Raw genomic sequence first — 13,136 nt, forward strand, 5'->3', positions numbered from 1 at the left:
TTTGTTACAATGCAGTGGCAGATTTTAATAGAGGCTAGTAAAGGGATATAGCCCCAACTTTGGCATCCAATTTACACTAGATAGAATGGTAATTTTTTTCGGACCCCACCACTGCAGGGAGGCTAGCTTCCACTTATTGTTAGCACCCCTGCCCCTATCTAGGATTCGCCACTGACTTTGAACCTGGGACTCTTAGTTCGATTTCCAAACGCCGCACCCAATCACAACAATGATTTAATGCTAGCAAAACCTACTCTCATTACCAACACTTTATCGGAGACGAAATTTCTTCAATGAAATCTCATATCTAATGATATTTCTGCGTGTTTTTGATGCGGGAGTCTGCGGGAGGCGTGAAGTGGGTTGGCGAAGTGATGCTCTGCAAGATGGATGTGGGAATTCGGTGTGACGTAAGAGGCAGCAGGAGTGGCTCTCTTCGGATGGAGAGGCGATGGAATGAGATGCTAGGCTCACGGCGAGTGAGAGCTGTAAGTGGCACTAATACCCATTCAAAGTGACGATCAAGTGCGAGGTGATAAATATTACTCAACAGTCTTCTATTTCTGAAGCGTCCGAAACAGACGCTCGACACCAAGTCAAGCAGACGCCGTCCTCACCCACTCAGCATCGCCATTGATTGAGCCGAGAAATTGCGTCATTTTAAGTATTCTGTTGTCTCCGACGCACTGCCGGTGGTTGGGATAAGTTTTGCTTCTTTTAAACTTGTATTGTGATTGAGTGGGTATGGAGCCGAGTCACTGTTAATCCTCGGTTTCCCAAGAAATTTCGTCATTTTTATCCTTAAGCATTTTTTTGGTATTCATGGTAAGTTTTGCCTCTCTTTGATCTGTGTTGTGTTAGCAATAAAACACACTTCGTTACTTCCACAGTATAATATATGAGCCCTTCCACCATCTGCAAAATATTTAGGTTTTGATTTGATCTGTGCTGTGATTGAGATAGTATGGGAACTCAGCCACTTTGCGCCGTTGATTGCCTAGACATTACGTCATTTTAAGGATTTAGTATTTTGTTGTCTTACACGAGCTGTTTGTAGTGAGGGTAAGTTTTGCTTCCTTCGAATATGTGTTGTGACTGAGCAGCAGGGTGCGGCGTTGGGCCAACGAACCAAGGGTCCCAGGTTCAAACCTCTGGACATTTAGAAATGAGAACCGTTATTGCGTCGGCTACTCAAGGGAAAATCTTAACCTGGATTGAGCTCTACCCCAACCTGGCATCGGAGCGGGTGGGGTAAATTCCTCACCTTCTAAGCCAATGGTCACGGGATCGAATCCTGCCATTGTAGATTTTCCCCATCCAGGCCATCCCAGAATGTATGAGCGAGTCCATGAACTTAATGGTGTGAGAAAGGACTACAAAGTCCTAAATTGCGTAGGTAAATAAAGATGAAATTATTTTAATACTAACCACTGCGCCGAAACACATTTAGTACAGGCAAAGAGTAACTCTGCGTAATTAAATTATTTCACGTTCATGAATTGTTTGAAAGCGTTTTGACCCCAGAAAATAAGACAATTTAATACATTTATTGCAATAAACTTATGAATTTAAATGACAAATAAAGATCCTAAAATTAAGAAGTATATAATGCCGGATTTTCACAAACCACAGGTCACCACACATTCCTCTGCCAGTGCGTCATCATCCATGACAACGTCCGTCCCTTCCTCTTCCATTTTCAACAGCTACGAAAAGCATTTACTCCAAAATAAATTTTAAAAAATCGCACTTGTAGAGGCGTTTCGTATATCATTTGGGAAACATCCCTTATTCTCTTAGTCCCGATTTTGACCCCGTTGAACCCGACAAGTGACCACGATGAATCCGGTACTCGGTTAGAAAATGGACCAAAGGTGAGATATTCAACATGTTGTCCAAGATGGCGACTGCGTTTAACAATGCCATTCGCTCTTAGAAACTGGGACCAATCGCTGGTAAAAACTTCTATTATTATATCTTTGGTAACCAGATTTCAGAATGGTGAACAAAAGTGGCATTTGAACCTTATTTCTCCAGATATTTGGATATTTCAATGAATACCATCTGTTCCTACGGCCAAAAGTCATCTTTTCCGGAAAATGAATCCAAAAATCAAATAGTCGTGTCATCTCGTGGATAGCTCGACAAGGGGCGACTCAAACTTGGGACATTGACTGACGCTGAGGGATTCCGGACTGCGAAGGTCGTCCTCTCGGAGGGACAGTATCGGCTACTCTGGGTCAATCGTAGAGCTTCCCTTCCGCGGCCCTGTGGGCCCCCACTCTTCACGAAATGACCTCGAGTGAATGATGCGTGCAGTTTTTAAGGCATCGCGGCATCCGACCACCCTTTCGTGCGTTCCAGAACTTTCCACTGGTGCGCCATTCTTTTCCGAAAAGTGCAAACGCACCGGCAATCAAAAATGCGATTCCCACTCTCAGCAAAATCAGCGCAGTACGGGCATGGTGGCTTTCTTTTAAGAAAAGCGCACACGCACCGTCTATCAAAAATGCATTCCCCACTATCAGCACCGCACAGGCATAAAGGAAAGTTCCAGAGACTCACGCAAAAGACGGATGAATAGGACGCATGGACCGGAAATGGAATCGACCAAAAGAATAGACAAGCATCAATAAAAAGAGCAAGAACTTATTCGATTGGAGAATGAGGTCGGGATGTAGCAATATTATCGTTCCCAACAAAAGTTTAAGTAAATTATTTGAGCTTTCATTCCAATATGTAACCAACCTTCTATGACATATATTATCCGAGCTACCTGAAATAAAAGAGCAACGTATGCGACCATGGACGTGCCCAGCGGGAGTCAACGGGGGGCAGCGGACCCCCAAGAAGCAAGAGTAAATGTAGTTCAAAACGAATATTTTAAACAAATTTTCTTTAAAACCAAGAAAAGTGATATTAATATAAAAATATATCATTAAAATAACAATATTATTTTCGAGAAAATAGTTTTTTAAACTAATAAAGCGCTGTTATAATTTTCTGGATTCTGTGGATTTTCTGGAAAAGATTAGCTGATAGGAGAACTGAGTGGAGAGCTGCGTCAAACCAATCCTAGGATTGTTGACCAGTGATGATGATGATATAATTTTCTGGAAATTTTGGTTCCCTTAACCTTTCCTGTGTTACAACTTGAAATACAGCAGCTTGCCCAACTCCAGTTTTGACCCCGGGTGCGCCCTTATACACGACGCTACTACCACCTACCAGCCGAGTCAGCCCTACAGCGCTGTTGCCAGTTCAGAACAAGACAATTTCGAAGCATGATGCATAGTAATTTGACGTCAGCTTCTTTCACTCTTTTATTATTCACTCGTATTACGTTAATATTGAAATTCTCCATTTATAAGATGAATATTAGGCAGGAAGTAAAGCATGCAAGACTGTGAGCGACCAATATTGCACCGAACATGGAATCGGTCTCCTTAATGGTAGCGGGAGCTCATTTCTTGTTCCTCCCCTTCTACACCCTCTCTAAAGCCGAATGTACACTGCGTGTGTAACAAATAGTGTTTTATAAACAATATCATATAACGTTATGTGATGGAATACACTTTTTCGAAATGGAGATGTTACGTTACAATTTTAAATGATACTTTTTAAGGAATGCACTTTGTAAAACCAAAAAGAGTTTCCTGACGTTGTTCAGTAGCCAGGAATTTCGTTCGGGGGGGAGTCCAAAACCAGGGGAGAAAAGTTTTGAACAACAGGGTACTAAGAAATGGGTTTTTTACTAATTTTAACACTTTTCATATTCGATAAAACTTAATTTGTTTAAGCAATATTTTTTAAACTCATGATTTTTCGATATTTTGTTTTCGATACTTCGGGGAGGGGGGGGTCTGGACCCCCCGGAACCCTCCTAGCTATGCCACTGACATTGTTAAATAATATGAAAAATGTTTACATAACAGAGTTCCTTTCCCATCCAGTTTTGCAAAAGATCAAAAGAAGTTATAAAACTATATATAAACGATATTATATAACTTCGTTGCAGTTTAGTTTGGACGCCTGAAAATTGTGTATACCTTTTTTATTAAACACTGTTATATAACATTGTTACAAAGTGCAAAGGCGGCTTAAGAGTGTCCTACCTACTAGCCCAGCCTTAATATCTCCGAGGGAACAGTATGGCTCTCCATCCAAATGTCATTTTAAAACCACATCCATATATTAAAGTATAATGTATATTAAAGTTGACTGGCTTATATTAGCAAATGTCGTACGTATACTGTGGCATCACATCGCACATCATGATGAATCTTTTCTTTCTTTCCGCAAAAAAAGAGAGAAGCCATGAAATGGAAACGATATTCGGGAAATAAAAAGTCAGAAGCCATGCAAAGTGAGAAGTAGCCACTTGTACACATTAGAAAGTCTAATATAAACTACTCGTTCATAAATGGGGAAGATTCGGAAGAAATATAATTGACAGTTCAGAGAGAATTACTCTATAATTAGGGGAAAAAAGACTGACTCTCGAAAACCCTCAGTTTCTCTAAGATTTCTACCTAGAAGCTTATTTCATGCGTGAATTACTTTAGAAACCAATGAATAACACGTCTTCTGGACCAAGTATGTCTCGCCAACTTGGAATCGGGAACTCGGAATTCAGGTCGTCAAAATGTATTACTTCTTTATTCCTTGGCTAAATGGCCAATATACAATAACAGTAATGGTCAATACAAATAGAACATTTTAAGGGAAGGGTTTTTGCGTGCAACTGTCCATTGCACAAAGTACAAGTAAACAGCAAGCTGGGAAAATATTAGAATAATGCTGTAGAAAAGTTTCTCATTTTAAATTTATTTACCAGCTTTTCCTCCGAAATGCAGTGAGAGAACCATTAAATAAATGAGCAGCTGTATTGACCTCTATGGCTGCCGAGCATACGGTCTTTGAAAAATAACTAATAACTAAAACGGCCAGAAATTTATAAATGCCGTTTTTGAACCAACGAAGTGTCTTTAACTAATGTATGATGACATTATCTTGATGAAAAATGGCTGAAAATATCTTTATAAAATTATGCAAGCCATGCTTTTTCACTATTAAATAACAATTTTTGGCGGAAACTAAATGCAAAAAATGAGAACAAATTAGGAGTCAATTTTGTCGCGGCTTTCAAGAGCAGCATTTGTTTTGGACGCTTTTTATACAGGTGGCCGGTCTACAAAAATTACAAAGACAAGGAGAACCAAAGAAATGCATTTCAAAAAATTAAACTAAACATGAAAAATATTAATCGATGTGGATATTATCACTGGCTCCAACCATTTATACAAAAATAGGCCAGTTTTAATAGTAATAAATGGTAATTACTGCCCACGCACCCAAACTTAGCAAAGATGATTATACTCTGAATACTAATGGTTTGAAAAATCCCGGTCCACTTTCTCTTCCTAGAAGGTTGAATGCATCAGCCTGAAATGGTAATTTCGAAAATCGATGTAGTAACAGTGAGGATGAGGTTGAAAAGCCCCTCGAAAAACTTTAGATTCTCCAATCTCTCCGAGGACCACACTGAATGGGAATGAGCTACTTAAAAGGGAGCAATTTCTTCTCCCACCAACGCATCACTAAGTATGGCCACGTGGTGGGGGCGAACGGCAGTTGCCCTAGCGACCACTCTTTCCTCTTGGCGCAATGTCTGTAAACCCCACCCCCCCTCTTTCCTCGTCTACCGCCGTTAGAATGGTCAGTGGGCCTCCATCCATCATTCGACGCTAAACTGCGCGAGATATCCCGCCCACTCAAGACTGCCCGGCCTGCCCTCACCTCGACTCTCAAAAACCGCGCGACCGTCGCGCCGCTGGTCGCGGTGGTACCGCAGGGTATCATCCTGGGTCCGTTCCTCTTCAACGTCCTCGCCTTCTCATTCGTCACTCGAGGGCGTTCCTAGCCGCTAAATTTCATGGGCCAAGCTTCCCCGCCTACCTCTCAGCTAAGCGGGACTCGTTGCGCGCGTCGTGAATCAAAACTTGTTTTTCTTGATGATACTCCGTGAGCCCCATTGGTCATGATTTGATTTCAGCTGATCGATTGATTGATCACCAAATAGTTAATAGGCGCTTATGGTTTTCATTACTATTTGCCGGGGAACAATAAAATGATGTACTTAATCCTTTCTATTTCGCCTCATTTTGCTAAACGTTTGATAATTTGATCAGAATATAGCATTATTTCCCAATAAGACAAAAGCAGAGGAAAATATTATTCTACATACATGCATAATTTTCCACAAATAGTGCACTTTTAAAAATTTCGATAAAATTAATAATTCGACATTCAGATAATTTCCAATTTTGGTCGACAAGGAGTTGCAGTAAATCAACAACTATTGTAAATATTTTACAACACGAGGTGGCAATAATTTTAGAATGAAAAATATCTGCGAGTTATTCTTTTCAAAATTACTTAAGTTTAGGTATGATAACTATTACTAATCTCAGTTTCACCTGTGAAGTTTTCCACGTTTCCCTCTCGGATCGATACTTTTTTCTACGTCGCTCTCTGATATACTTGATTTTTATTAGTGCTTTAAGATTTATCATTTAAGTTAATACTGCATTCAACAAGCATTATAATGCTATGGTAATTACCAGGGAGCTATTAATTATTCATATTCATCACTCCAAAATCAGCATCATTAAGCCTTTACGCCGGAGGACCACACCAAATAACAATGAGCTACCGGGAACGCACACGCTCTGGATATGGGTGCTTAAACTTAACCCGTCGGAACTCGAACCCTCCACCATCGGTTTGGCAGGCAATGATATTTTCGTTACTAACACCACTACATTTGTATATATTTGCATTGTAATAGATATATTTTCGTACAGAATTGCAATTTTTTGATTAATCATAATTCAAATTAAGTGTAATTTATAACATAAATACAAATAGAAGTTGAAACATAGAGATAGAGATGCAAACACATGACGTTGAAATTGTGGTGAAATGGAGATGGAATGATTACCGGAAACACATGAAAATTTTCTCCTCGACCGGGAATCGCAACACTGACTCTTAGCACTAGAATCTTTGACCTTCTGCCGGGGAAGCAGAGGGTCAAACAATACTCTTATCACTAGAGCTTTCCGCGGGGATTATCCGTATCCAATTCCCCGAGGTTTAGCCCAGCGTATTCTCCAATAGTTGTGTCTAGACATGATTCTCTCCAGCAGGGAAGAAATACACAGAAGAGGAAATGAAATGAAAGATTGACTCACTCACACAGACAGCAGGATAGACATGACGCATGCGCTTTCGTCAGCACCGATCCCGAAAAGAAAAAAAATAACAATTCAGGTTACATGCATTTCAAAACCACATTCACACAGATCGCCTAAGAAGGCCGAATATGGGGATATAAATACAAATAGCCGAAAACAATAATGGTTTAACTCTGGTAGAAGTCATGAATAAAGAAAAGACAGAAAGAGGCCCAAACATAATATCAAGCGAGTGAAAGCAAAAAGAAGCGGAGGCACAGAAAGAGATGAATAATGCGATGCGCTGATGGAAATATGGGCGAAAGCAGGAGGAAAGGTAGAATGGGGTCTATGGCCGAAATCGTCCGTATTTTTAGCTTAAAATTTTATAAAATAAATCAAATATTTTCCCGTTTGCACTTTAACACTAATGTAGTTAAGAACTTATTAGAACTTCTTTTCATTTCAAACTTAGGGATTAGCATTTTTTGAACGATATTTTCACAGTTTATTTAATTTTATCAGATTTGTGCGAACCTGAATATCTTCAAATCGCATGTTTTACACTTTTATCTCATTCAAAATTTGGTCAGTACTCCACCTCCCATTGTGGGAGAGTGTGCAGGGGATAATGCTGTTATAGCATGCGACACATTTAGGGGACATTAAAAGAGACAAAGATGGAGAAGAGGAGCGAAATGAGAGAAAGAGAAAAGAGGCGGAGGGGATGAAAAAAGATGGATAATGCAATGCAGTGATGGGCAGGTGGGGCTTCATTCATTCCCTCGGGGGATGGAAGGGGGCAAGAGGGGGGCTAATCCCAAGAGCGGAGGGGATGCGAAGCAGAGCAAAACCGCCCCCACTCCCAACCCTCCTCCTCCATCCATCTTCCGAGAAAAACGACATTTCTTAACGCTGCCCACAGCCAACAAACTCCGTCCGCACAAAAGTCCATCCCAAAAGCCAACGAAAAATTCTTACTACGCGGCGACTCGAAAATTATACGAGAAAGTAGGTTTGGTTGAGAATTAGGAACTAAAAATAGGTCGAAAGGCGTGAAAATATACCCGGATCAGTTGATGGTTGGGGTCTGAAATGAAACCAAATTTGCCCTTCCAAATGTACAATAGGTGACGAATGATCATGTCGTGTGTTACTAAGTCGTGCTATTTCGTTGAAATGCCTCCTGATTGACGAAATTTCTCTTTTTCTTTCTGCACTTGAATATATTGTTTACTTAGGTACCAAGCCTTGACATAAATCATATAAATCTTTTTTTCTGCCGTTCATGGTCAGCCACAACCGTAACGTAGGGTCATGAATGATGCGATATAGTAGCTTTGAATCCAATCGAGCAAAATTAAATCAGTCGACGGCATCTTCCGTAATGGATTTCATGCTGGAATGGTTACATAGTTAAAATATTATTCTGTTTATTATCTTAGAAGTTAGTTATCTTCCCTCCGAAATGGCAACTATTCCTGCTACATTGGATTTTTTACGATATTGAATTATATAGTGCGTCGAAGAAACGGAAGATTCATTACATTTTTAAAAAGTGACAATAATATTATAAAATTTGCTCTCCAGTCTTGGAATCGATATCTGTCTAAGTAAGATAGATCAGGCAGACAAAAGAAAAGACGGTACCTAAGCAAAGAAAGATATTGGAATAAAATCAAATGATTGAAACCACAGAAAAGAAGGATCCCTGCCAGAGAATGCATAAGGTACAAGACAAAACATGCCCGACAAAAACTGAAAGAAGAGCAAAGAATAAAAACCGTAGATGGTAAGTAAAATAACGAAGAAAATATACAATTCACGCACATAGAGATGTGTAGGTATAGTCGGTAATTTGAAGGACAGGAGTAGGTAAATATCAAGAAGTTTCAATCAATGTAGTAAAATATGCTCCATAAGGTTTTGCTTACATCAAGGATAAAAAATCCTGAGATTAGCTCTCCTCTTTACTCTTCAAGCATCTCGATATTCTAATGAAGACGCAGATTTCATGTTTTTGAATCAATATGAAAGGGGAAACACTTGGTTCTATTACGGGGGTTGAAATTCTCTCCTGGCGTGGGGATATCATAATGCTTTATAAACAAGGTATAATTCCAATGGCTTTCCGTTACAATAGCTAGAGAGAACACTTTTTGAAATTGGAAAACGGCAACAAAGAGATTTCATTGGATTCCGCAACCAATTTCATTCCCATTACATGGAGCACCACGCTCAAGTAAAAAGATATTTGGCCTAGACGTATTGATATATCGGATTCTATTATATTCTTCAAAGAATGTCAAAGGGATGTCCGAAAAAAATTATTCTAAAGTAAGAATTAAAACTAAATGTTCGGGTAAGCTCCGGCGCTGTTTTAATACCTCCACCAAGACCAGGGATTATACAATAGCAAAGACAAAGAATCGAGCAATATCATAGGAAAAATATTAGTCAGGAGTGAAAGGGGACATTTTTAATATTTTGCGTGCACTAGTCGTAATATTACATCACGTGTAATCCTTCGATGTTTGCTACGGGCGTAATATAATGCCATCCATCTTTCGAAAAATCGTAGTCCACCATTCCTTAACAAAGTGATAAACCTCTAAATCTAAAATCTAAATGAACAAATTTTAGAAAATGAAAGAAAAATAAATTATTTAAAATGATACCAAACGCATATTCCCCGCATATGAGACTGGTTGTTGATAAATAACACAGCATTATTGCAAATGGCGAGCAATGGGGTATAGATCTACAGTACTGGGGTCAGTACAGTACAGTAAAAGGGGGCATCTCCAGGTGGACTGACTTGTAAAAGTTATTATATATGTATTTTGTTGATTGGAAGAGGAACACACAAAAAAAGAACGATGGATCTAAATAGGAGAAGAAAATGGAACAGAGATTTAAAAAAGCTGTCTTCGCGTGAACCTATTAGTGATCAATTCTTCGAAAAAGGAGGCCACATGCTTAGGAATTATGGCCTTTAAAAGGGAAATATAAGGCAATAGGTTAATGAAATTGAAGAAGATGGAATGCAAGAATAGTAATAGCACATCCTGAGATATTTCATGGAAATTCAGCCAAGTCACCGCGGTTCGAAAACCATCGAACCTTGACGCCTTTCCCGCGCACCGATTCGGCAGAAAGGGAGCAACTTCAGAACCTCTGCCATTAATTTCACAAACCGCGGCCGACACCACTTGAGAAAGCTCGCCCGATCCGCCCGATGTCTAACGCCAGCCAGCCACCCTGCTTTCAACCCACAGCCCTTCGTCTTCCCACACTCCTAAAATCCCCAAATTGATAATCCAGGCGAATAATCCGTCACCCATTGTTTGAATCCGAGCCAAGGTGATGAATAGTGGCTCAACCGTACGGTCGCCCTCGACGCCAGCGCCTCTCGCGGCCACTTCCGATCCCAAGGAGCAAGCCGCACCACTTTCCCTCCAGAGAAGGCAAGTTAAACACAAGTAGCAGGGAATGAGAGGCATCTTTCTCGAGTTGGAATTAATTTCGCGAGGAACTCAGAGGCACTCAGTTCTCCAGGCAAAATTCCACGAGAGGCGTGCGAGAGATTTAGCACGTATCTGATCGCTTCCATTTTACTCCGGTTACCCAACATGAATGACTCATAGCTCCTCTCTATTCAGCTTCTCCGCCATTCTGCCGACGAAATATATATTGATAAGTGATATAGAATGAAAAAGGCTACTGCGTAAGAGAAAAAACAAAGCTCATTACTTCATTAAAAGAACTTCATCATCCATTTCAGTGCTCTCACCTGAATAAACCTAAAGATTAAGGCAAACAAAGAGTTTTAGAAAAGTCCTGCGCCCAAATCACTGGAGTTCCATAGGAATATTTCACTAAATTTAACGGAGATAAAATCCTAAATAACTAAAATACTTCTGAATTCCTATGCCACGTGTTTCCTCAGAGACAAAATTCTGCCGATTCACAGGCGAAATAAACGCAAAGGATGGGAAAGGATGGGACATAGAAATTTGCAAGAGGGAAAAGATTCTCTGATAAAATAATTTAGTGGAGAGAGGCACCAATAGAATATAAGGATTGTTGATAGTTGATACCGATTTCATGGGTGACATATTAAAAATTGCGGCAATTTTTCAATATACTGAGGGAGAATAAAGCCTCATTTCACGGCGAAACAAAAGGTTTGTTAATCAAGGGACATTTAAACTATCGTATAAAGTCGGACATCGGTTTCGCCATCGATACGATTTCTGCTGTGATTGAATGAATATGCAAATAATTGGTCTGGTTCACTGCAGGTCAAGTTAGGCCAAGTTATACCATTGTGAAGATGGTTAAGTCAGCAATTTTTTAATGTTTACATGGTCCCTTAGACTAAATTAAATATCCACTGTATTGTCTTCAAAGTTAGAAGGAATATTTATTTTTAACAAAGAAAAATCATTTGCGTATCAACAGTTTAGAAAACTTGTACGATGTTGCGACTATGTATGAAATTATAGACTCGATAAACTATAAAGTTACGAAGTTAAGACACCGTCCATATACAGAGCTTAGGTGTGCTGGAAATATACGAATTAAAATTTTAAACTACTGATATACATCATTAGGTAAATATCGGGAAGCGGGAGGAGAAATAATGGATATCACTGAAAGAAACGGTAAAAATTCAGCAAAGGAAAGGATCCAAAGGAAAGTCCAGAGACGTCATTCATCCCTTTGAATACGCAATGAGCTCAACTATTAGCGTGGCAATCCACCTTAAATCGCTACCCCTAAAATCCAGAGTACGGGGGTCGGGAGAAGATTAAACGTTCGTTTTAACCAGCTCAATGACACAGCGTGAAATCAGAATGAAAGGGCACACGCCAGATAACACACGGCCTTTTTTATCCCTGGATGCCAGACAGTCGGATGAAATATGCGAGCATTTCACTTTCACCGGAAGCACGGAACGTCCCTGCGGCAAGGCTCGAATTTAAATGCAATGCAAGGAGCCACAGATTTAAACTTGATGGTAAAAATCTACCCTTTATATGCACATTCATTTTATTTCATGATCGATACTACCTCGTGTTGGTTTTTTTCGAATGCTGGCAATGATAATCAAGGGTTACGAGAATCTATTTTACGAGTCGTTACTTTGCTACGAGTTTCATCGGACATCGCGCTATTCTACATGCCGGCGGTGGCGGCCATTTGTACGAATAAGCCGAGTTAATGGCTAAGGATTTGAGAGAGAGGCCGGCGATAAAGCCGCTGAATGCAAGCACAGGTGATTTCCAGAAGATCCTATGGCAGTAAAAAATAAAAAAGAAGCCATATAATCCGTTTACCCATTTCATATCTTTCGCTTTACTTTTATTTTAACGCGCGGCTGTATCCGAAATATCTTCTGTAGATGATTGAGTGGTGATTGTGTAATCCTTGAAATGTACCTACCGATTCTCGATTGTACGCTACAAAGGTCATTACTATTCATTATATCTATCGAGCCCGACGTTATACTCGAGAGAATTTTATGTCATTTTCATTCGGATGCATTTTAGTCACATCACGATCCAAATGCACGCGAAACACTTTTCCGATGGATTCGTTTACGCATACAGGAGGACACGACGTATTATTGCAGCAGCATAGTACGTAACACGTTTCTCATTTGCGGAGGGCGACAGGATTTTGCAGTTGAGTGCATGATAAAATTTTTTCCTATGCTGATAATTATAATCAAAACTCGTTTACCTTGGGTGGGGGTTCAGAGCTTGGTAAAAACGAGAAGTTTGTATTAAAACCGCGGCGTAAGATACCCAAAGAATCGAAACATTGCAATCAATTCTAATCATCATCATCATAACGGATAATCTATCTGAAGACCGGTTTGACGCAGCTCTC

This window comes from Ischnura elegans, chromosome 10, assembly GCF_921293095.1.
Source record: "Ischnura elegans chromosome 10, ioIscEleg1.1, whole genome shotgun sequence".
Classification (NCBI taxonomy): domain Eukaryota; kingdom Metazoa; phylum Arthropoda; class Insecta; order Odonata; family Coenagrionidae; genus Ischnura; species Ischnura elegans.